Source organism: Papaver somniferum, chromosome 1, assembly GCF_003573695.1.
Source record: "Papaver somniferum cultivar HN1 chromosome 1, ASM357369v1, whole genome shotgun sequence".
In the NCBI taxonomy this organism is placed as follows: Eukaryota; Viridiplantae; Streptophyta; class Magnoliopsida; order Ranunculales; family Papaveraceae; genus Papaver; species Papaver somniferum.
Genome location: NC_039358.1, coordinates 103960751 through 103986826, shown reverse-complemented (window position 1 = coordinate 103986826; position 26076 = coordinate 103960751).

Sequence of the window (26076 nt, the reverse complement as noted above, 5' to 3'; positions counted from 1 at the left end):
CCTAGTACCTAGTCAACCGAATTTTGGAAAGCTAGTGTGATTATGCACAGTACTCACATGGAAGGTAGAACCGAAACTTGTTTTGGTAGAACCGATAAACCCATGATTGTGATTGAATGTTATTTGATCAATCGCATAGTTCTTGAAAGTCAGATGAACCAATTCTAAACTCGTTCGGAAGTGTGGAAAATCGGTTTCAAGGTTGTAAGTGTGAAAGAGAACTTACAAAGTAAGGATGTCGACATACTTTGAACACGTGCTATGAATGTTTATTTCTTTAATTGTTCAAAGTTATTCCTTAATAGCTAAGAGAAGATAATCCCAGGATCGAAACATAAATAAGTTAAAAATCTTTTAATTAAGGTATTTAACTTCATTTTGTAGGGAAATAAGAATTAGTAATGTGCATTTACTAATTAGAGATTTTCCGAGAGATTTCGATCATTATTTTTGGACAGAGCATTTCCAGGAATTATGAAAAACGAATTTGTGCTTTAATGAATATCTTGAGAATATTTTCGATTTTGGAAATTCCTTGGTCTCCAAACTTCCTTGTCTATAAATACTTGAAGTTTGCCTTTCTAGCAAACTAATCCTTCGTAACAACAATCTTCCTCTTTGTTGTGTTGTTACTGGTGTAGCCGCCTATTCGGAGAAGAGAGTAACCTAATTAGGCAAAATCCATTACGGCCGCTCAGTTTAAAGTCTTCTTTGGGATTGAGAAGCTCTAGCATGTACCGTTGGTGGGAAACTAGATAATTGCGGTGTATATTTTGTTTTCATTGATTTGATTGACTAACGGTGATTGAACTTTGATTGCACCTAGTTTTTTTATGCTTGAGAATCTTCTCTTCTGATATAAGATTCACTCAAACTAGTTCAGAGTTTCGACAAGGATCTTTAGACTGTTGTTAGTTCTAAAGACTATCTTGTGATAATCCATTATTAACAGACTCCGTTCTGTGCGTGATTGATCACAAGAGATTCAAGTGATTGTGTGCAGGTTATTATTTAAGATCTAAGAAGATTTGAAGACGAAGAAGATATTGAAGATTTCTGATTTGTGGGTTCATAATCTTTGGTGTGCACAATACTTGTTTCGGTAAAAGAGGATCCAATTAATAATCGGTTTATCTTTGTGATAGATTGGATTGATTAATTGAGTAGATCGGCATCAAAACAATTCTTTGGATTAAAAGTGTTGTTGGCTTAATCTTAAAAGATTACTTCAGTAATTGAATATAAGATAGATCTAAGAACCTGACGAAGGAGTTTATGTTAAGATAAACAGAAGAGTCTTTGTCCAACTCATATCACTTGGTTGAATAGAGTTGATACCAAACAGATTTATTGTTCCTTTACTGTTTGGAATACGAACCAAAGGAATTATTCCAAATACGTGACTAACGTCGGAGGCGTGGGAATACAAACGGAACTAGGTGAACTATAGGTTTAGTTGCTTGGTCCTAACTATACTAAGTTAGGTGTAATTTTTTGTAGCGGCTTAATCCTGAGAGTGTTCAATTATGGACAAGGTCCCGGGGTTTTTCTTCATTTGCGGTTTCCTCGTTAACAAAATCTTGTTGTGTCATTTACTTTATATTTCCACATTATAATTGTTTTATTATAATTAAAGTAAATTACACAAACGTTAATTCTCATTTACTTGATAAGTGAATCATATTGTGTTTGGTTAAGTCTGAACCTTTTTATCAAGTAACATACTTCGTTGTTGTATTTTCTCGATCTCGTATCCATAGACGATCACACGAAGTGTGAACCGATTAGTTGTATTGTCTCGACTCAATCCATAGACAATCACTTTTGGAGAAAGGACTTATAGGTAGGAAAAGTTTTAGCTTGAGGTATATTTGGGTACCCTCTCCTTTTCACTAGTAATTAATCAAGCAACTCTAGATGATTTTTGATACTAAAATATGACAACCAAACTTGACATACTAACGCTTGATAGGTTCATCCGAGCTATGCTCTAACAATCTCCCCCTTTGTCAATTTTAGTGACAAACTCTATTACATATGGATATAAACGAATTACAAAATAACTCATTCTTCATACGCTTGATTCCAAGTTTCAACAGCACAATATCTTGCACATATTCAAAAAATAAATGCCATTGTTGGGTTTTGAATAACAAAAGCTTTACCCCCCTAAAAGAAAGCAAGGTAAATATCCAAACCGAACATCTTTGTTATTCCCCTTTTGTAGTATGAAATACTACACAACAAGATGATATTTTTCTCCCCCTTAGTCTATGCTTTACTCTTTCGTTAGTTATAAAGTTTAAGCACATATATCCTTTCCTAGTGATCATAAATCACTTGTTTACTTCATATGTTTCTCCTCTTTTTGTCACAAAAATGACAAAGAATCGAAAAACCGAAAGGATCTTACAAATCCCGAAGGCTAGTACAACCTATAAAAGTAAGCACAAAGGTTTCACATACCATTTTAGATAATCAATACTAAAACCGAAACTAAAAACGTAATCTTGTCTTAGTATGTTATCAAGGAAACAGTTGTCCTAACCAATTTTTCCTTAGTCCTATAAATCAACTAAGATAACTTAGTATTAACCGAATCGATTATGTATGTACAATCATTTATTTCAATAAGACACAAATAGAGATCAGAATTAACTCCATTTCTCTTATCATGTTCAAATTATTTCATAAATTAAATTAGATCTCCATTTAGACAAGACAAACACTAGGTTAGTTAACTAGTTTTTCTTGTCAAGGATTTCGATTAGACTTGAATAACCGAATCCTACATTTGATAAGTCTAACTAAGATCAGAATTAACTTAGTTTCTCTTATTCCGAAACCAAATGGACTAAACAAATAATCCCGTAATTTCGTTAAGCAAAAACAGTAAATATAAATCAAATTATTGAATTGACATAGTTTTTATCAACCAGAAGCAATTGAAACAAAGATAATACAATGTAAGCACAGTAATTGCACCGAATTTCGTTAAGCAAAAACAATTGATACCAAACAATAAAGAAGATACAAATCATTAAGTCGATAGAATTGACACAGTTTTTCTTAACCGAAAACAATTGAATCACAATAATCAATCCATACATCATAATGAAAAATATCAATTGTACCAAATTTCGTTAAGCAAAAACAAAATATTTGCAATAAAATCAAGCTTTTCTTAAACAAGAAAAATAATTAACTAACAAAATAAATCGTTACCTCGATTTTCGCAGCCAATTCTCCCCAGAAAGATACATCCTTTAAGTACCAGATCAATAAGAACTCTCCCCTTGTTTGTTGTCATCCTCTCGCAAGAACAAAATAACAATAAAAAGATCAACCATATGAGAGAAAGGTTGAATCAGTTTTAACTAATACGTGCCAACAACAAAAGTTAAACCCAAAACTCATATGTTATGCTAAACACAACTTATGTAAACATAAATTGACATCAGCATCATTGTGACTTTTCACACATGAGTTTTAATCGTATCACCTTATGATCCTTTGATAAAGTCTACCTAAAAAGGCTAGAACTTAATCTCGCTAAATCAAAAAGCCACACAAACCATAAGGGATATCACAATATGAGATTGAAAATCAGGTTTTAACAAAAACCGAAACTCACATCTCATAAACCGAAAGCAATAGCATAAAAATATAACGATTATGCAATCGGAGCTATCAAATAATGACACAAAAATTATAAAATAAAAATTATTCATTCATAATAATTGATAGTTTATTCGAATAGACCTTATACAAAACATTGAAATGAATCAACAATTTGATTAGTCTATTCCTTGGATATAATAAGAAGTGAAATAATCCTTATTTTTGAACCAATCTTTTTCTCTAATCTTTTATCATGCAAGAGTGTTCTTGATATCTCCAGCAACATTACCACTTAGGATTTTAGATTAAGAAATCTCGTTGAGTAGAGACCAAAACTCCGTCAAAACATTCTTACGTTGACTAAGAACTTCAGTAAGATGCTCAATATTATTTGATGAGTTCTTGTAAGCCATAATTAACAATTTTTCATACGAGCTTACATGTTTCCTTTCAGCATCAATTCTTTGGTTAAGTATAACTCTTTTACTGATCAAATCTAAAACCCCATCAAGTAGGCTAGATGCCTAAATCTTGGAAGATGATGAGAGACGAATAATATGGTGACACGCATCAACACATGTTGTGAATCTCTCACTGTTTAAGGAGTCAAGATATTTTTCAACCTTATAGAGACGGTCACTAACAAATTCACTACAGATTATCCCTTCAACCCTATAGAGAATGTGATAATACTATCCCTCAAATATACGATATAGTTTGTTAGATAACACCAGTGTTGTCATACTTCCTCTTAGATCTTCTTTTATCATCTTTGAAAAATTTCTCTTAGAATTATCAGGAGAAATTATCTAAAGGGTTAATCTATTTTATTTCTTAGGAAATAATATTAGTGCTTGAGTAAAAAACCAAGTCTTAAAATATTCTTCCGAAAATAAGTATCCTTTCTTGCATAGGAAGGCAATGTATTTTAGGTAACCCTTTCTTTCAAAGTTGATACCAATATTCATATGGGTTTCCATAATCAAACCGAACCCATAATGCAGGATATATACCATATAATATATACGGAACATAAACCTGAAAACATAAGTCATGTTTAGTAGCGTTTCGAATAGAAGAATATAATGGTCCTTATAGTTCGAAACATCTTTCAGTCTATCACTGGTTTCAAAGAAACCATTGTGTGGAGAATGCATGTATCTACTCTTGATAGAGAAGTTAAGAAAGATATTTCTTCCATGATTCCTTAGAACACATGTTTTTTCTCTAAACAATTTGCAATCAAATTTTATTATAATAGATTTTTTATTAAAGAACCATGACCTTGATTTTAATCTGTTTCCAGTTAATAGAGAATAATAACGGGTGACAAGGTAGTTATTCAGATTCCCTATTCTTAAACTTTTATTGTTACTACAATCCAATATGTTAAGATTTCTTGTGAAGATAATCGTTGGGTAGACATGAATCTTTTTCACAAGATGTGGCATTTTATTTCCCCTAGTTATAATAATAACTTTATGAAAACTTGAAACAAATGAGAAGTCATGAAATAGCCCATTTAGATAAACCTTATTGAATGAATCAATAATTAGAGTTGATTTAAAGAAATTCTCTAGCTAAGTAAAAGCAAAGAGAGTGATTGGGTTGTTTTTACAACAGAAGAGAAGGCTTCTAGGAATAAGGCTAAAAATTATCCTTTTTCCAATCTTATTTTGGAAAGAGAGTCTTTCATTTTAATTTCATTCATGTCTTCCACCACGAGAAATTGAAGCCATAAAATCTTGACAATACGTTAACTGAATTAGCCATAGATTCAAATCTTATAGGTTGGATCACACCAGACGCAGATTGTTAGATATTTTTCGTGTTTTTCCTGCTCTAATACCAATTAAAACGATGAGGGTACCAAAATAACCCACAATCTTTAAATATCAACCTATATGTCATATACCTTGTGTAATTGTCTATGGACGAGGTCGACAAAATATGACAACAAGATATTTATGGTAATAAAACCGATTGACTATTAGGATCAATGTCAAGTAATTCAGACTAACGCAAAATAATATTATTTACTTAATTATAATAACAATTATAATGCGGAAGTAAAGTAAATAACACATGCAAGATTTTGTTAACAAGGAAATTGCAAATGCAGAAAAGCCCCGGGACCTAGTCCAATTTTGAATACTCTCAGAATTAAGCCGATATGCAAAATCTAATGCCAACTCGGTATAGTTGAGACCAAGTAGACTGATTATGTTCTTTTTTTTGAGGTTGTAGTAAATAGGATTCGTTTCAGACTTGTGAAGGAAATGGAATTTTTAGATTTAATAAAAATATATATACAAAAATATTAACAATGGGTGAGAGGTACTGGGACTAAGGATTTGGCTGAATTCACTACACAAGGTTCATTCATATATTCTTTGACAAATAAAACTCAATAAAATTAACATAGACTCTGATTTTGTCAAGATAGATTCTTAAAACATTGATTGTAAGTCCTAAGCATGATGTATCAAAACAACTAACCTAAACATACATCATCAAATTAAATAACAACCAATTAATTCAAATCATATTTCAATTTTAGATTAATGCAAAAGTCATAAAAAAGAATAAAATAAATTATCCCAAGGATGAAATTCAGCCTCCTCCGTCGTCCCAGTGTTGGGTTTTAGCTCTTCATGATGAAAACACGCTCAAAATATATTTTTATAGCTCAAATGGTGTTTACAATGGAGAGAAAACGAGAAAATGGTGTAAAACTGTAATCTGCGATGCACAAAGAGCGTCACAGAATGAACGATAAAACACAAGTGATGCTGATGTTTAGACTGCACTGCGACCCACGGCTGTGCGTCTTAGACACTGTTGATAAACCACTGTCCTTGCGAGTCTGTTCTTCATGTTCTTGGTGTTCTTCATCAGCAGCAGAAGCAGAAACAGAGTTTCATCAACTCTTGATTTCTGCTTCTCTGGACCTTCTCTCGACCCCAAACTCTCGACACCCTTTCTACTCAACCCCAGCAACCTATTTATAGCCAACAGACCCATCGAATCTCACTCTTTCACTCCATATAATTATCTTTAACTCGGCAGCAAAGAAAATATTTCTGGGAATATTTTCTTTCCTGTTTCATCTTCTCACGCGTTTTCAAGCCTCCAAATTACCATATTTAACTCCTTCATGCTCCAACAGGCTGTGAGGGTCTTCCATGCACGCACAAAACACGTTGAATCTTCTCCAAATCACGTGAAACCCGTGATATACACGAACTGCCCTGTTTTCAACCCTTGAATTGTTTAGCTGATTCTAGCCAATTCTGGTCGAACCAAACGCCCACAGTGTGTTTAATAGGCCATATCACAACTATCTACCAAAAATCAGCCATTGAATCTCCCTAGAACACGTTCAACAATTCGATCAAAAATCTGCAGAAGTGTTCTCCATTTTCCCGCCAAAAACAAAATTCAAATGGAGAAGATGACCTCCCCCTAATCCTGTACTGGGGTGCGAATAGCAGATGCCTTTTGGGGTGACCTGGGGTGCCCCTTAGTAATTGAGGTGCCCCTTATCCAACGGTGAGAGTCCGAATAACACGTGTCCTCCGGGGCTTTTACCAACTTTTTCGAGCCGAATTTTCCAAAAAATGTTTATTTTCTAAAGGTGCCTACAAACACATAAAACACCAAAATTAGTACAAACTCGAGTGCCAACAATATATAGTATTGAGATCAAATTAAACACAAAAATGTGTCTATCAAATACCCCCAAACTTATTATTTGCTAGTCCTCGAGCAAAATTTATTTTTGAAAAGATAAAAAGACTACACTTAGCACGTGCAGCAGGCCGTTAAACCGCTAGGTGGCCCTAGCGGCGGAGTGTTGTCTCCGGAGGGTTTACCAGAGGTGTACCCACAAAACCTTTACTCCTAATTGGTCACAAGTATCCAAAGAGCTATGAGGACATACATATTCTCAACCTATCTCCAAGTAAGTAGAATGCCAGAGAAATTAAAGGTGTCAGCTCTAAAGCTGACTGAAGAAAAGGGGAGACACATCCACACCACTGCTAGATAAAGAGATATCCGCTACACAGCTAGATAAACATTGTAAGATGCGTCCGCTGCTTTACAGCTGGATAAGATTAGGAGAGAGATAAAAATGAGAGGGACATCTGCTACACAGCTGGACTAATTACGTGTGATGAGTTAAACCAGTGCTAGAAAGATTTTGTGCCAGATTGAAAGCAGACTAACAAAGCAACCAAAATGCATCTTTCTTCGACTCTCTCACAGTGCTCAGTAGAAAAACGCCTTCTTCGGTCTTCAACTGTTGATGATAAACTCTCGAACCTCATAGAACCTTGACAATTAACTCTTCTCTTCGATTTCTTGCTTGACTTATAAATTTCTTCTTCCCTATGGCCTTATTGAACAAAAAGAACGTAATGATGTTTCATTTTTTATTTTTTTTTCATTTTTTTTCATTTTTTTTTTTTTTTTTTTTTTTTTTTGAAAACAAAAAATTACAAGACAAAAATTTACATGGCCATGAGAGAAGGACTTTCAAAACTTGGATCTTCGCAACTTGTGATGTCTTGGTATCATGGATTCTAACAACTTATATCATTTGCTCTTATAACTTCAACTTTGATTTTTGAATTATTCTCTTCTATTGTTGCTTCTAAACCTAAAACGTCTTCACTTTCTTCATAGATTTTGATGTCGCTCCGCTTGTTGATGATGATAAGTTTCTACTGAGAGAGAGTCGCAATCCAGTAACTAAGACTACATTGTGAGGTTGCTTTGTCTTTCTGGCATTTCCCTGACCTACTTGCCTTTCCATCATGTATGGTTAGGTCCATCACGGTTACCCTCTAAAAGGAACAAGTTCTCTCCTGAATTTCAAGGATCTCAATGTCTTTTTCTCTAATGTCTCAATAAGTTGTTATCTCTAGCATTCCAATTTCTATCTTTTCGGTGAGAAACAGTATGTAAACTTAGCTAACCGGATACCATGTGACGCTAGAAGTTTCAAAAGTGCAACTAAAAAGTTTCTCCCATACCCCCAAACTTAAATCTAACATTGTCCTCAATGTTCTAAAGATAAAATTAAAAGCATATGAACAAGGAGAAACTGTTACCATTTGAAGCAAAAGAGTTAAGGAAAGATATTACCGTGTCGCATGAGATTGGGTTACCTCCCAAGAAGTGCTAAGTTTAAAGTCTTCAGCCAGACATCGGAAGGAATTAGTCACCTCATAGAATCAAAAAATACAGCCGAAATAACTGTGGGTCTTCAAAACAAAAAGAGCTGACCAAAGGAAACTACAATAACCCAAGAAAGTGAACAAGGATAGCATGCCCTTATCTAGTTTCCTGATTAAGATATTTATATCTAATTGTGGTTCAGGTTCAGGTTCTAAGAAAGGGTCTAAATAAAATATTTTCATTGGTTGCGTTTCTTCATAGGTGGGATCCGAATCATTAGGTCCTAGAGTCTGGAAAAACTCAAATATGATCTTAGAAGCGCACAATAATAACCTAAATAACTGAGGATCCTCTAAGTCAATAAGATTTGACTTACAAAATTGACCACAATGAGAGTAGTGGTCACTCTTAAGCAAATGTGTCGATTCTAATTTCCTAAAGCATTTAGGTTTAGTCTCACAACTTAATATTCGACACATTTGAAATATAAACGTTCCCACATTTGGAAGAAAACTATTTGGTGGGAAAACAAAGTCAATCTGGGTATCATAGCCTGGGCAAACCACATCAACCAGAGGATGGGTTTCTAACGACTGAACTTCTTCCTGGACATCATTAGGTTCGGGAAAACGAGTATGAAGGTAATCTTGTAAAATGTCGAGGCAGAGATATCAAGTCCAAGTGAAGGGACTTTCTGAGAGTTAAAGGTAAGGCACAAGGAAATGATAATCACCCCCAAACTTAGAGTTTTCAGTGTCTCTAGATAGACTAGTTACAATTCCCTAATTTCTGATCATTAGATCTGAAAATGTCAATTGATTCTTCTAATTTATTACAGGTAGTGCATCTTTACTCATCTCTACGGTATATCTTCTTCATCTAATACTATTGTTTCTAAGTCGCTAGACTCTAAAACACATTTTCGGAATAAACCCGTTCCTCTAAACCACTATCGGCTTCGTAATCAAAAGGAAAAACTACATCGTCTAAAACGGTGGTATCCCTAATCAAATCCTCGTCCTTTTGAATAGGTGAATAATCATAAAAATTATTTGGATTTGAACTAGAAATAATATAATCATTATAAAGCTCAATTGGATTAATAGATTCCTGATCACTATGCCTACATATTTCAGATTCTTCATTACTACTATCCTCATCATCATATATAGTACAAAGATGATTGAACCTTATCTAAATAAGTAGTGTCTTTTTTCTAGCCTCGTCCTCTAAATTAGGCAAATATTCACTATTGATATCAAGGGTAGAATTAGAAACCCTATTTTGGAAATTTAGATTATTTCGAGCAGCATTAGCCAACTGTTCATTTTCTGCCTCTAGACGTGCCTGAATTTCACTGAGCATAACACTTATACGTTTACCACTCTCGTTTATCATCTCAGAATATCGTGTACACTCTTCTTTTGAACTATTCATTGCAACTAAACGTTTATACGTCCTTTCAATCCGTTGTTGGGTCTCTTCTAGAGATGGAACAGGTTCAGAAATATCATAATCAGGACTAGTTTCCAAAAACGAGTAACCAGTACTACAGTGTTCCTGATTTTCTTGCTCGTAAGACCAATTCGCGTGTGGATAGTAATTGGGCTCACCATGGTATGAACCATAACCTTGAAAAGGTTGGCGTTCCCAACTACTATTCCCACCATGGTCATAAAAATGATGATGTCCATATTCAAATTCAGATCGATACTCATTGTATTGGCTTCTGTCATACCAGTTCGACATTCTTAATTGCAAGAGAATTCTACACAATCACAAACAAGGCTGACTCGACCAAATCAAACCTACTGATTTCTAGCAAACAAAAAGCATGATAGCTCCACTTAGATTGTTTCTAGACCAGCTTCTAATCCTTCGAAAGGGAATTCGTTACAATTTAAGCAAACCCCTCTGGAATCAATCCGAGTTAAAGTAAGTTGAATCGAGGCGAGGGAAGCTCAGTGGAGCTTTGATACCCAAAGCCTCACCGGTACAAGGCGGCGCAGTCACGCATTCAACTTACAGAAACCATCAAGAACTTTGAAGTATGCTTAAAAGAGTAACCAATATTTTTCGAAAGATTTTCCTACCAAGCTCGTAACTCTATCGGTCTCGTTCTAATCAAATTTTAAGCTTGAGTTCGCGTTAGGTTTCGTTTACCTAAGGCGGGCAAGAAGGGAACGGTGATGAAATCCGAACCCTTATCTTATATGGCCAGTTCTTGCCCTTTACTAGGAAATTAAAGCAGCCGGTTCAGTCCTCAACATATAATCACCTTAAGGCAGACAGTAAACCCGCTGACAGGAGATTCGCGGGTGTTTAGAAGTTTACCTCCCGTACCAGACGGGCGAAGAACCGCTGTAGTCGACTCGGGCCACTGACTCCGGTGTCAGTGTGCGAACCCGAGGGGCCGAGACGATATTGTAATCGTCGTCCTTCCCTGCAAACAGTTTATATTTATTATTTTTTTTATATAACCCTTCCATAGGATTTAAAATTAAAATAAATTGTCCAAAGTCCAGTCCAATGAAAAGAAATATAAATAATAATAATAATAATTACAAAAATAAAATAAAAAATGGAAAGTCTCTTAAAAAAATAAAAAATAAAATAAATCTCTCTTTTTTTCTCTCTCTTTTTTCTTTATTTTTTTGCTTTGTCTTTTTTCCTTCTCTCCTAGCTTTAAGCTTTGATTCCAAGATCTTTAGTATCCAACTTCAAACTTGTAATACAAAGACACAACCAAAGAGACGTAAAAAGAACAAATGGAATAAAAAAATAATAAAAACCTAAAAATTATACCTAAGCACAAATCCGCGTCGGCGGCGCCAAAATGATTATGTTTTTTTTTTTGAGGTTGTAGTAAATAGGATTCGTTTCAGACTTGTGAAGGAAATGGAATTTTTAGATTTAATATAAATATATATATAAAAATATTAACAATGGGTGAGAGGTACTGGGACTAAGGATTTGGCTGAATTCACTACACAAGGTTCATTCATATATTCTTTGACAAATAAAACTCAATAAAATTAACATAGACTCTGATTTTGCCAAGATAGATTCTTAAAAAATTGATTGTAAGTCCTAAGCATGATGTATCAAAACAACTAACCTAAGCATACATCATCAAATTAAATAACAACCAATTAATTCAAATCATATTTCAATTTTAAATTAATACAAAAGTCATAAAAAAGAATAAAATAAATTATCCCAAGGATGAAATTCAGCCTCCTCCGTCGTCCCAGTGTTGGGTTTTAGCTCTTCATGATGAAAACACGCTCAAAATATATTTTTATAGCTCAAATGGTGTTTACAATGGAGAGAAAACGAGAAAATGGTGTAAAACTGTAATCTGCGACGCACAAAGAGCGTCACAGAATGAACGATAAAACACAAGTGCTGCTGATGTTTAGACTGCACTGCGACCCACGGCTGTGCGTCTTAGACACTGTTGATAAACCACTGTCCTTGCGAGTCTGTTCTTCGTGTTCTCGGTGTTCTTCACCAGCAGCAGAAGCAGAAACAGAGTTTCATCAACTCTTGATTTCTGCTTCTCTGGACCTTCTCTCGACCCCAAACTCTCGACACCCTTTCTACTCAACCTCAGCAACCTATTTATAGCCAACAGACCCATCGAATCTCGCTCATTCACTCCATATAATTCTCTTTAACTCGGCAGCAAAGAAAATATTTCTGGGAATATTTTCTTTCCTGTTTCATCTTCTCACGCGTTTTCAAGCCTCCAAATTACCATATTTAACTCCTTCACGCTCCAACAGGTTGTGAGGGTCTTCCATGCACGCACAAAACACGTTGAATCTTCTCCAAATCACGTGAAACCCGTGATATACACGAACTGCCCTATTTTCAACCCGTTAATTGTTTAGCTGATTCTAAACAATTCTGGTCAAACCAAACGCCCACAGTGTGTTTAATAGGCCATATCACAACTATCTACCAAAAACCAGCCATTGAATCTCCCTAGAACACGTTCAACAATTCGATCAAAAATCTGCAGAAGTGTTCTCCATTTTCCCGCCAAAAACAAAATTCAAATGGAGAAGATGACCTCCCCCTAATCCTGTACTAGGGTGCGAATAACAGATGCCTTTTGGGTGACCTGGGGTGCCCCTTAGTAATTGAGGTGCCCCTTATCCAACGGTGAGAGTCCGAATAACACGTTTCCTCCGGGGCTTTTACCAACTTTTCGAGCCGAATTTTCCAAAAAATGTTTATTTTCCAAAGGTGCCTACAAACACATAAAACACCAAAATTAGTACAAACTCGAGTGCCAACAATATATAGTATTGAGATCAAATTAAACACAAAAATGTGTCTATCATAGACTACCCCTAGATACTTGGCTTCCTCGGTATCCCTGTGTCTTCGGATTTTTGGTCACGCTTGTGGATCTCAAGACAGAAGTCACTATCTCAAGTTGCTTTACCCAGTAAAAGTCTTTATGTACTCAACTCCTTTAAGCCGTATTCCAGACAGTAAAGGAATAAACTGTTTGGTAACTACTTCAATTATCTTTACTATAAAAGATATGTTGAGCAGTCGATAAAGGCTCTTCAATTTAATCTAATAAACTCCTTTGTCAGGTATGATCAACCAAATCCGAAAGTTCAACTCTAGATTCACAACTATTAAATCATAGAAAACCACCAAACGATAGTTGCCAATCAATACGACTATATGATCAAATCCATCAAATATAAATCTAAACTTAGTTTGATCCCGACCGATAAAGATGTGTGCAAAAATTCACAAGATACAAAAACTAATAATAAAATCTTATTCATCTTCAAATCTTCAATTGATTTCTCAATAACCTGCACAACAAAAACTTGAATCCTCTCGTGATCAATCACACACAGAACAGAATATATTAACAATGGATTATCACAAGATGTCTTTAGATATACAAATAGTTTTAAAGATCTTGTTGATACTTTGATCTAATTTGAGTGACCCTTATGTCAGAAGAGAAGGCTCTCAAGAATAATCAAACTAGGTGCAATCAAAGTTTCAACAAGTGTTAGGCATTCAAATCAATAATCGAAAGCTAAAATAATAATGCAATTATCTAGTTTCCCACGTGGAGCTTCTTGATCCCACAAAAGTCTTTAAATGAGTGGTCGTAAGAGATTTCGCCTAATTAGGGTACTTTCCTCTCCGGATAGACAGCTCCACTCGAAACAACAAGAATGAAGTTTGCCTGGCTCTTATGATAGTTTGCAAGAAACGAAAAGTCAAGTGTTTATAGACCAAGGTTGTTTGGACAACAAGGAAATTCCAAAATCGAGAATATTCTAAAGATATACATTAAAGTACCTAATTTCGGTTTTCCTATTTCCATATAAATTCTAAACTATATTTCTGAAATCTCTCTTAGAAAACTTCTATTATTAGTGTAGCACATTAACTAATAATATTTTCCAGCGGATATGCTTTAATTGCTGGTAATTAAAATATATATATTTGAAAATCATAATTAAATGCTTTTCAATATTTCGGTTTGGGATCAACTTGAGTATCAAGGAATATCTTATAACAATTAATGATAAAATTTATGTACATGTTCAAATAATGTCGACACTTAGGAGCTTCTCAATTAGCAAACCCTAGTTCAAAAACAACCATGAAGAAATGTGTGAATTTTGGAAACTCGGTTTTTCTCCTGGAACCGGTTATACCATGACTCACAATATAACTTGTGATCGGTTATACCATGCTCCCCAAGATAGGTTATGACCGGTTACACCATACATGATTCCCAATGTAGCTTGTGATCGATTACACCTTACTTTCCAAAGTAGCTTGTGATCGATTACATCTTGTTTCCCAATGTAGCTTGTGACTGATTACACCTTACTTCCCAATGTAGATTGTGACTGATTATACTTTAAGCCCGACCCAACCGATCAAAATGTGTGAACAAATCATGAGATATGAAAACCAATAAGAAAAATATTCTTGTCTTCAAATCTTCAATTGCCTTCTAATGTACCCGCACAACACAAACTTGATTCCACTTATGATCGATCACACTCAGAACAGAGTCTGTTAACAATGAATGATCACAAGTTGTTTTTAGATCTAAAAACAGTTCTAAATATCCCCTCAATACTTTGATTTAGTTTGAGTGACTCTTATGTCAGAAGAGAGGGCACTCAAGAATAATCAAACTATATGCAATCGTTAGTCAATCAAATCAATAATCGAAAACAACCTATAAGAGTTAAGCACGAAGGTTTCACATACCATTTTAGATAACCAATACTAAGAACGAAACTACCTAAGTAATATTGTTTTAGTATGTCATCAAGGAAACAATTTCCCAAAGAAATTTTCCCTTAGTCCGATTAGTTAACTAAGAAAACTTAGTTACAAAACCGAACCGATTATGTATGTATAACCGTTTTATTCGATAAGACTCAAAATAAATCATAACTGTAATCGTACAAAGTACTTATACAAGAATGAATTCATGAACATTAAGCCAAGGTTTGCAAAGTTAATTTGCATTCCTTAAATCATAAATGTTTTAGTTCATGAGTATGAGAATCATACATAACCGATTTCAGAACTTCACCACTGTGTTCGCAAACTAGGTATGCGAATAGCAGCTCCGTACCTTGGCCTAGTCAAGCCGTTCGCAAACCCGGTTCACGGAAAACCGTTCCAGACCCAACTCAGGTAAACCCGTTCGCATACTAGGTACGCAAACAAGAGTTCCGGACCTTCTCAGGTAAATATGTACGCATACTAGGTACGCAAACAAGAGTTCCGGACCTGAATTATCACAATACAGTTCACATACTAGGTAATAAAGTACTTAATTTCAGATTTCATATTTCCAACTGATATCCAACCTGTAATTCTGAAATCTCTCTTTAGAAAACATCTAATATTAGTTTAACACTTAACTAATATAGCTTTTCAAGAGATATGTTTTGATTGCTGGAAAATTAAAAACATATAATTCGAAAATATTAATTAAAAGATTTTCAATATTTCAGTTTCGGATCACCTTGAGTATCAAGGAATATCTTTGAACGATCAATGATAATAATTATGTACATGTTCAAATTATGTCAACATTTAAAACTTTCTTATTTAGCAAACCGTAATTCCAAACTCACACAAAACCGTAAAGTAATATGTGAATGTTGAAATCGGTTTTGCTATTAGGACCGGTTCTACCATGACTCCCGACATAGGTAGGGATCAGTTCTACCAAGTCTTCCAATATAGGTGTGGATAGTTCTACCATGATTCCCAACAATAGCTAGGATCGATTCTACCAAGATTCCCAATATATGTAAGGATCGGTTCTACCAATACTCCCAACAAAATCTAGGATCGGTTCTACCATGTATCCTAAAGTAAGTAGGGATCACAACTACCTTGACTCTCAACATAAGTTAAGATCGGTTCTACCAGAATTCCCACCTTAGGTTCGAATTGGTCATCCAATAGACTTTCATAGAAAACCGGACCAAAACACCTATTAATGTAATGAAACCAGATTGAAACAAGTTCGTATATGTACTTCCTTTAAACTTATGTAATGAAACATAATTTCTTAGGATGAAATCATACATATATGCAATACACAATCAAGTAACTAGTTACATAGATTATGAAGATGTCGCATTTACGAAGTTCAAAAGATAAACATTATACTTCGTAATTCAATATACTTCCTTGACACTTTGATCATACTACTATGACCAAGTATAATACTAGAATACTAAATATAACCTCGCATGTTATGTTTTCAATCTTAAACGACTTGAAAGTAACTATAGGAATAGAAACAAGTCAATTCAGTATCACTAACCTCAAGCGGAAGGATGATATCTTCATCGTCGTCGATACATCTTCACGTTCTTCAAGTCTTCAAGGTAATACTTGTATGTCTCAACATTCATAGATTTTCTAGTCTAACCTAAATGAAGTCGACTCTAGTAATTTTAATCAAGCAACTCTAATTGAGTTTTAATACTAAAATATGACAACCAACCTTGACATACCAACGCTTGGTGGGTTCAACCAAGCAATGCTCTAACACAAATCAATCCCTATAGCAGTCATATTAGCAATACAAGAATCTGTTAAGGCCCAATTTCCATTTACAATTACGTCACTGACCATCACTGTATGGCCCAAGGTTGGAAGATTAATGCTATTAGCAAAAGAGTTATTCGCACACCAAACATCTAAATACATAAAAGTGGACCTTCCATCCCATAGAAGTGTTGTTCAAGAACACCAAAGGTATTGTTGAATGCCGAAAACATATGCCATTACATCTATCAGCATCTAGGGCAGGGCACTAAATATAATAAGCAGAGAGATTACTCGCCTTAAAACAAGTTGTTTGTATGTTTAATTGTTTTGTTCAATTATTCTTCTTTTTCTTTTCTTCTTTGATTTTTTTTTTAAAGATCATCTTTGCAAGTTCGTAAAGATTTTTGGTTTACTAATCCTAACTCAGAATCAATAATTGATAAAGTGATAACACGATTTGAATCGTATTTGGTGATTCGGTAACAAGATTTGGAGTAACCACCCATAAAGTTCCTTCTCAGCAAACAAAATCTATAATTATTTGGCAAATCATGGCCACAACATTAACACTATACATAATCTTCCCATGGCAAAATATCTAGAATCAACCGATATTACCAAGAATTAGATTATTAATATGGAAATTAGTTCAAAAGGCTATCCCTACCTCTAGCAGACTAGCATTTCATATTCCAGAAATATCACCTGGATGCCCCATGTGTAACTCCCAATCTAGGTAAACTGAACAACATCTTTTCTGTCATTGTCCATCTGCTAAAGCCATTTAGTTTGCTTTTTCTATTGATTCATTTAACTCCCAATATACAACAGATATATTAGTATTGGGTAAAAGAGTAAATTTCTTCTCCTGAACATTCGCGTATATCCGACAAAATTGCGACCATCCGTTGGTTTATTCGGAAACACAGGTGTTCGACTATTTTTAAAAAACTACTGAATACATGATGAAGGCATATCCCATTCTTGATCTAGAGAATGTAATATGAAGGCATATGTCATTGAAAGGTTTTCTTTTATAAAAGAAGCAATTATAAATATTATCCAGTCTGATTTTATGGAAGACCAAGAACTATGTACGGTTTAATTCTCTAACTGAATATGAGAATAGTGATGTGAATCATTAGATGGGATAGACTACATATATTTCCTAATTCAGCTTGGAGATTTATTTGTGTTCATCCAACCTAATCTCATGGAGGTTTACAACTTTATTTTGGTGCAGAGATGCAAATATTTTGGAATCGGGAAAGATAAGAAGCGAAAGGTAACATTTCTTATTTAGGTTGTTGTGTCTTATTTCTAAAATTTTGTTTTAAATATCTCGTTTAAACTCGTTTATTATTTATTATGTTCCATAATAATTGATTAACAAAAAAATTATTTTGAATGAATTTTAAAGAAATATATGTATTTTTGTATGCTTATTTTGTACGTTTGACTGCTAAGTACACATGATATATGGATTCGTATCTGTTGAGTATATATCCATATGCATGTGTCACTTCTGGGTACACAAGCTTATACAACATGTGTAACTGCTTTATGCCATATGAATGTGTAACTACCGAGTACACATGCCATACACATGTATAATTATTTCATACCATCTGGATGTGTAACTGCTGAGCACACATTCACTGGACTTACCACAAAAACAGAGTACATATCCATATTATAATTGTTTCATACCTTATGGATGTGTGACTACTGAGTACACTTCCATATTTTGGTGTGGGTGGTGGTGGTGGGCAGTGGTAGTGTTGGTGAGCGACGGTAGTCGGTGATGGGTGGCGGTGGCAGTAGTAAGGGGTGGCAGCACGGTGGGAGGCGATTAATGGTGGGCGGTGGCGGTTGGTGGTGGTGATGGGTGACAATGGTGGTGGTGATCGGATGTGGTGGTCGGATGTGGTGATTGATGACAGTGGGAACTTCATTAAACTAAAATATTTTAATATTTGTATTTAATTATGGGCTTGATAATATTTGTTGGATTAGGATATAACCAAACTAATTGGGGTATAGGTAATACGACAAAATAAGGTCATATGGAAGTAAAATCCAAAACCCCTTATCCATGTATATTTAGTAATGCCTGATCTTCCCTGTGATGAATTAACACTAATCTATCTATTGATTTAGTTAAGTTAATAATGTTAGATTAAACTTGTTAAGTAAACCTTTTGATTATTGTTTTTGTTAGATTTAACTTATGAATTTTGTTAAAAGAACCGGAAAAAGTTAGTTTTTGTGAATTTTGTAACAAAAATAAATCATTTTAGTCAAGCACTTCTCAAGGTTTTGTTGGTTTAATTCTTCAAATTACATCAGAGATTCAAATTTCAAGTTATGAAAAGTCGTCATTCTCGACTTAACAAAAAACATGTCGACCAAGCTTGGTCAACATGATCGTATAATAACAAAATGACAACTTTTAGCTGTGACATAAAAGTCGTCAAAATAAGTTATTTTTGACCGTTTTTAGTCATCATGGTCGAAAATGCAACACAGTGACAACTATCGATTAGTCTTCAAGTTAATTTTTCAAAATAACAAAACTGGACACAAAAAACTTGGTTTTGGGGATTTATTTGGTCGCCGTGGTTTAACTTTTCAAAACTTGATGATTGTTCATACTACATCAATAGTCATCAAGATTTATAGATGAAGTTCATGGAGACCCGCGACCTCGTGAATATTATTTTCAGAAATGAAAACCTTTGAAAAGTGGTCATACTATTCATCTTAAAATTGTCCCGTCTAAAATTTAACGTTTGGTACTAAGTAAATGTCCAATACTTACCCAGTATTTAAAATATTAAGGATTGATGCCTGAACCCATCGAAGACTCTCAAGCCAAATCACTGACTTAATTGAATTGAAATTTCTTTAATAGAACATATGTTATTACCATATTATCTTTAGCAATGGACATATATATATATATATGTCCTAAGCTTGTTGAAGAAATATAATTATTGACTTTATTATAAATGGGTTTGAATGAATTAATCGACAACGAATTTTTTCGAAATTGACGAGTTTTTTTTATTTGAAAAACAACGAAGTATAGAGAAAGAGAGAAATTGATCATTAGGTTGACGAATAAGGAGAAAGAAACGAATAAGGTTTGGATCTAAAACCAAAAAGGGACTAATTTGAGTTATTAATAGTGGAAGGGAAATTAGGTAAATTTATATACGTCAGGCTGTGATGGGCCGGAAAATTACGCCTAACGCGTCTGGGCACGCATGTCATTACTTCCCCGATGCGCCACTCTGATGCTACAGTCCGGGGCCAAAAACTAGGCAAATGGACGTCCATTTTCCCCTACAAGCATGCTCTACGAGTATGATGCAACTAACTTAGCTTCCACACCATTCCAACTTACCCCATGTTCTGATAAGGGTTTTAATCCATAGAGGCTACAACCGATGTATCTTGTATGCATCACGTGCCTTGGGGTCCATCCTAGGCATAGTGTGTGCCTTGAACTCGCACATAGGCCATTACGGCCTAACTCCCCCTCTTTACTTTGCGTAGGCATTGCTGAAAGCATGTACTTGTATTTCTCGTGCCAAGGGTGCATCAATCAGGCTTATGACATACTTTCCTTAGGCTTATCCAAGCTCCGCTAACTTGCATATTGATGTAGTTTACTTTCCTGGCCATGCCCAACTCGCAATTGGTGCATGCTTAGATAGAACGCATTTATAAGAAGTATGAGCATCCCCAGAATGGAACGCAACTAGCTTCATCAGGTGTGGCCACAATCATCTCTTGTATTGCAATAATAAGCCAGATGATATGTAAGGCCAGTATGCTGCGATCATCTCTTAATTAGATTATATGAGAGACAAAGTGCTGGACCGGCAATGCTGCAACTCATTGCGATTGCCTACATACCCTTCCATACTCTAAAGGTATCAAGCACTAACCGTAGTTCATCCTCGAAGGGATAAAAACTTAAGCCAACTCGTCTGCAAGGCCGTGGCCAAGAAATAATGGTAATGGTCGTTTCCATGTAGGTCGTTCCGTCAGAATGCATGATGCATATTTGGTCTGCGACATGGCATAGTGTTGCCCATGCATGCTTAATATGCTCAATTGGCAAGGTTACACAACTATAAATGAGGCCTAAGCATCATTTAAACTCTTTCCGCTAAGCTATGAAGCGTACCTTGTGCATGGTCCGCATATGCACCTTCAACCAACTACCCTCCATGTATATGTTTCAAAAAACATTTTTACAGCTTTAAATTAGGGGAGGAAAATGACATTCACCAAGTATAGGTCGTGATGGATGCATTAATTCGGCCAACTGCAATGTACGACCATGATGGTTGTACATTCAGTTCTGTCTCATATGCCAATTCCAATGTCCGGCCATGATGGCTGAACATCTCCTAAGACAGGTCTAATGAAGGGTCGTGATGGCTGTACTTTTGGCTTAGCCCATCAGCCACTCCAATGTCCAGCCGTGATGGATGTACATTTTCAAAGGCCAACCAGCTCTATACTGTTGCACCATTGTGATGTGGTATTGTCCATAGGCCAATCATCTACATAATGTGCTATGTTAGCAGCAGCTTTGCTCAAGGTCATTTTCCCAACTGGCTTAATGCACCATTCGATGTGAATTGGCCTTTAGCCAATATACCCACGTGATATGCCATTTTTGGCATCGTATTGGCCCAGGCCAATGTTTCCTTTACTACGCAACAGAATCTTTGGATGAAGCTTCATTTCAGGACATGGCGCATCTTTTAACATGCGCCATGTTAAAAACATGGGATGTTACATCATTCACCTCTTTAAAGAATTTCGTCCCCCAAATTCAAAACAAAAACTATTGTGGGCATCTCTTCGATTTGGATTCCTAAGCAAAAATCCCATACCAGATGCTTCGAAATCCTAGGTCTCTTCAGTTTGTCATGAAACATCAATTAGGAACTTCTGAGAAAACGTCCCATACCGCATACTCAGGAATCCAAAAAGAGTCCACAACATTACCAAGAATATCGATTTGGCCATTTGTCAAAGGATATCTCAACAAGGTATCCTAAGCAGGCTTCCCATACTACACGCTCAGGAGTCCCTAAGATTCATAAGGTTGGTGCCGAAAATTTTTAGTACTGTGTGGAACAAGATCTAGTTTCCCACCGTTTCTGACGGTCATCCAGGTGTTTATGGGTGAAAACTATTCCTGACGAGTCTGGTAATTTGGGGTGTGTGGATGAGGAATGAATATAAACCCTAAACAAATGCACTACACGGGAGTGCTTGTGATTCGAGAAATCAATCTGTACAACTCTGGCCTAAACCAAGAAATGGCCGATCCAGACTTGCTTCGGTCACAAAGTGAAGGAGATGGGGTTGATCTTAGGGAGGGAAGCGAAGAAGGTGTTGAGATTGTGAAGGTGTTGGCTATGTATGACTTGTATCAGAAAGCTGAACTGGCTTGCAGAATGTAAGCTACCAGTTACAGTGTTAGAATACGGTTGTATCAACACTTGTTTCTGTTGTCTTGTGTTCTTTGGAAAATAGGGCGGAGAACCTATTTATACAAGTCTTTTGAGCCTGAACCTCGTATCTTGTGGGAAGTGGAGAAAGTGGAGTGATGGGGTAGTGGAGTCGTGTGTTAGTGTTACACGATTAGTCTTGCCCACTTCTCCCATCATCACTAACCGTCCATGACTTCCTGACACGTTCTTGTGATGGCGCGTTGCACGCTGCACGCTGTAAACCGCCATACCAATACCCCAGTATGTATCCCCCAGAAGTGTGGTGTCGCAAATGTCGTGCGCCATGCCTTCTTCAGGCACGCGTTTCGAGACCACCAAGCTTGGTCGGTCCCGACTGATTGGTTCGGTGTGTAGGTGATAGGCTGGTGTTTACGCCTATACCTGACTGTCCCATGAAAACGTGATCTAAGCCACTCAATTTGTCCGGTGAAGTTGAGTGGTCGAGATCAGTTCGTGATTGGGAGGTGTGACCATGCAAGTTTGAGCGTGCGAATCGAGGCGACCAGGCATGGTATGCCTTGGACGATCGGGTGTGGAGATATATGGGCCCACAGTGATCGTGTTGATACTTATTGGACCTACTTAATCTACTCCTAGGCCCTTCGTTCGATCAGGTGAAAATGGACGCTCGTGATCGAAAACCCTAATTAGGGTTCTGCCAGCCGTGCGTCATGCCTTGTTTGGACGCACGAATTGGGACGACCATCCATGTTTGGTCTTGACCGATCGGTCATGTATGTAGGCGGGCCCACGATGTTTGTGTTCACATGCTCTGGGCCCTTTGAATCTACATCTACACCCTCCATCTATGCCTGCGAAGATGGATGGTTGAGACTGATTTGCGACACATGTAATGTGCTGCAAACACTAATTTAGGGTTTCTCGTCCACGCTGCTTTGGCTGGACGAATTGGCAAGCCATGCTACCCTTTTGGGGAGGCCGACCATGCGGGGTCCGCATTGGTCCGGTGTTGAACATTCCAATACCTGCTTGAGGGTTATGGATTCGATCTAAGCCATCCAATCATGCTGGTGAAGTTGGATGGTCGTGATCGTTTCTGAGACTGATACAGACAGTCCAGATGCTCGATTGGGCTAGTATAACACTCCGAGAGTTATAGCCTGTACGGGTATTTCGTACATGCCTCCTTATTTAATGCTTGGAGATTCGTGTTGCTCTGCTGAGAGCAACACTCAGTCGTCATGCTACTACCAATAATGAGAATGGAGTAGTACAGGAAATACAAGGCTGGTCATGCATTAATTGGTAATGCTATAAGTTTATAGTGAAGAAGTATTCTCCACTTTATCAGTGGATTTTATCCTTTGCAGGATGTTAGCGCATAGTTTTGGCTTTTACAATTTTAGCCTTAAATGAAAATACACCATCAACATTATTTCCCATGCCTAGCGCATCATGGTTGTATTATTGTGGGGTAGGCATGATATGGTGACAGTTAAAGATAAAACTTATGAGACAAAGTTAGATGTTACCAGGAGAGACGGGTCGTCCTGTCCTTGGAGCATGTCACGTTCAAGAGGAGTCCAGGCGAGCGTTCCCCTAGAATGATGTCGGTCTTGCCTGCTTCGATCGACCTTGCTATGCCTGCTTCGTTCGAGAGCATGCTCCGTGCTTGCTTCGTTCGTGGGAGTACGCCAGGTGTGACGACGACTTTGGTGGGACCGGTTTCCTCCTTCAGGTATTTGAACCAAGAAGGAAATAGAACTTGTATGCTCCTCTTCCCATAGACAACCGTGCATGTAACCCTGAACGGATGTGGACCCCACCATGTATATGCTTCGACCAAACGTTACCCTGTTGCACCTGTTTGATAGGCATGTGGGCCCGCCTACTTCGCTCAACCGTGAGACTCATCATGCGTCTGCTTGATCGAACGTGGGCTTGTTGTGCCTGCTTCGGTTAAACGTGGGTCCACTGTGTGCCTGCTTTGGTCGAACGTGGGACCCGATGTAAGCATGCTTTCTTCGAACATGGGCAGATGTGCATGCTTCAATTAAACACGGGTCCACCTTGTACATGCTTCAAACGTCGGCCCTGTGTTTCGACTGAAAACTAGCCCTGCTGTGTGCGCCTATTTCATTCGAATACCATCCTTATGACCTTGATCAACTCCGGCTTCGTGGAATCGACCAACACCGGCCTTGTTTGCTGATGTGGCCCAATACCAGCCTTACTTGCTGACGTGGCCCAATACCAGCCTTGTTACTTTGATCGGCCTTGACCAATACCGGCCTGACGTGACCCCAGCCTACTTTCCTGACGTGATATCAGTCTTGCTTGCGTAACGAGATATTAGCCTTGTGATCTCGACCAATACCAGCTTCGCGGGCTTGAGCAACACCGGCCTCGTTTGCTGACGTGGCTCAATACCAGCCTTGCTTGCTTTGCCCGAACGTGGGACCCACCGCGTGCCTGCTTTTCTTGGGGCCAGCTGTGCCTGCTTTGACAAATCTGGGGCTAGATGTGCCTGATCGAGTGAGACCCGCCGCGTGCCTGCTTTGACCAAACACCAAACCTGTTGCCTCACCTAACACCAGAATTGCTCCTTGACCAACACCGGCCTTGCCTTGACGAACTTCGGCCTTGCTGATTTGACGAACTTCGGCCTTGCTGACGGACATCGCTGCCTCGACCGACACCGTCCTTGCTGTCTTGTTTCGTTCGAACACCGGCCTTGTCCCGTATACCATCTTTGTTACTTCTACTAACACCGGCCTTGCTGCTGTGACGTCTTGCTGACTAACACCGGTCTTGCTAACCATCGGTCTTCCCTTTGCTTGTGGGACCCAGGCGTGCTTGATTTAACCAAACGTGAACCTTGTGTGTTCGAACCTGGTGTGGGTCCCGCTGAGAGCGTTGAAACAACTTCTGGAGCGAGAAGGTCTTGGAGAGCGTTAGAGCAGCTTCTGGAGCGAGCAGGAACCGGAGAGCGTTGAAGCAGCTTCTGGTGGAGGGGGATTTGAAGCGACTTCTGCTGGAGAGAGTGTTGAAGCGGCCTCTTCTTCAGCTTGATTTCCCTTTGCGAATTACATGCTTCTTGATTGACTATCTCTCTTGTGTTGAAGAAGTTCTTGACTGACGACTAAGGAATTTCATGCCGAGCCTCAGTCCCCAAGCATGGTCTACGTGGCTCCATCTTGTATGCCCGATGGGTCTTTTGTACGTAATGGTTGTTGATATGGTGAAGCTCTGGATGATATCAATCGACGAGAAACAACAGTTCTTGGAAGCAGCTGTGATTAGAAGAGACTGGCAGGGAGAGGCCTGGTGGCAACTTGCACGAACTTGGCACCCTCTTAAGTCCCAGGTGCAATCTCCTTTGGTAACAAAACTACTTTTTCCACGGGAGACAAATTCTGAAAGCGTCCCTCATTGATGTAGTTACCGTCGATCCAGATATGAAATATCTTGGACTTTGTTTCATTATTGCGGCAGTCGTGTACGTGGTGCTAGAGTTGAAGTTGGCAATTTTGGACGCGCATGATGTTGTATCTCGGTGGATTTCCTCTTGATGCTTTAATGAAACTGCTTACAGAAGGCTGAAGGTTGTGTTGCCTGTTGGTGAGATGTATGCTTCCGCGAACATCATGAGGCTCTTCATTACTGGCAGGCTTGTTCT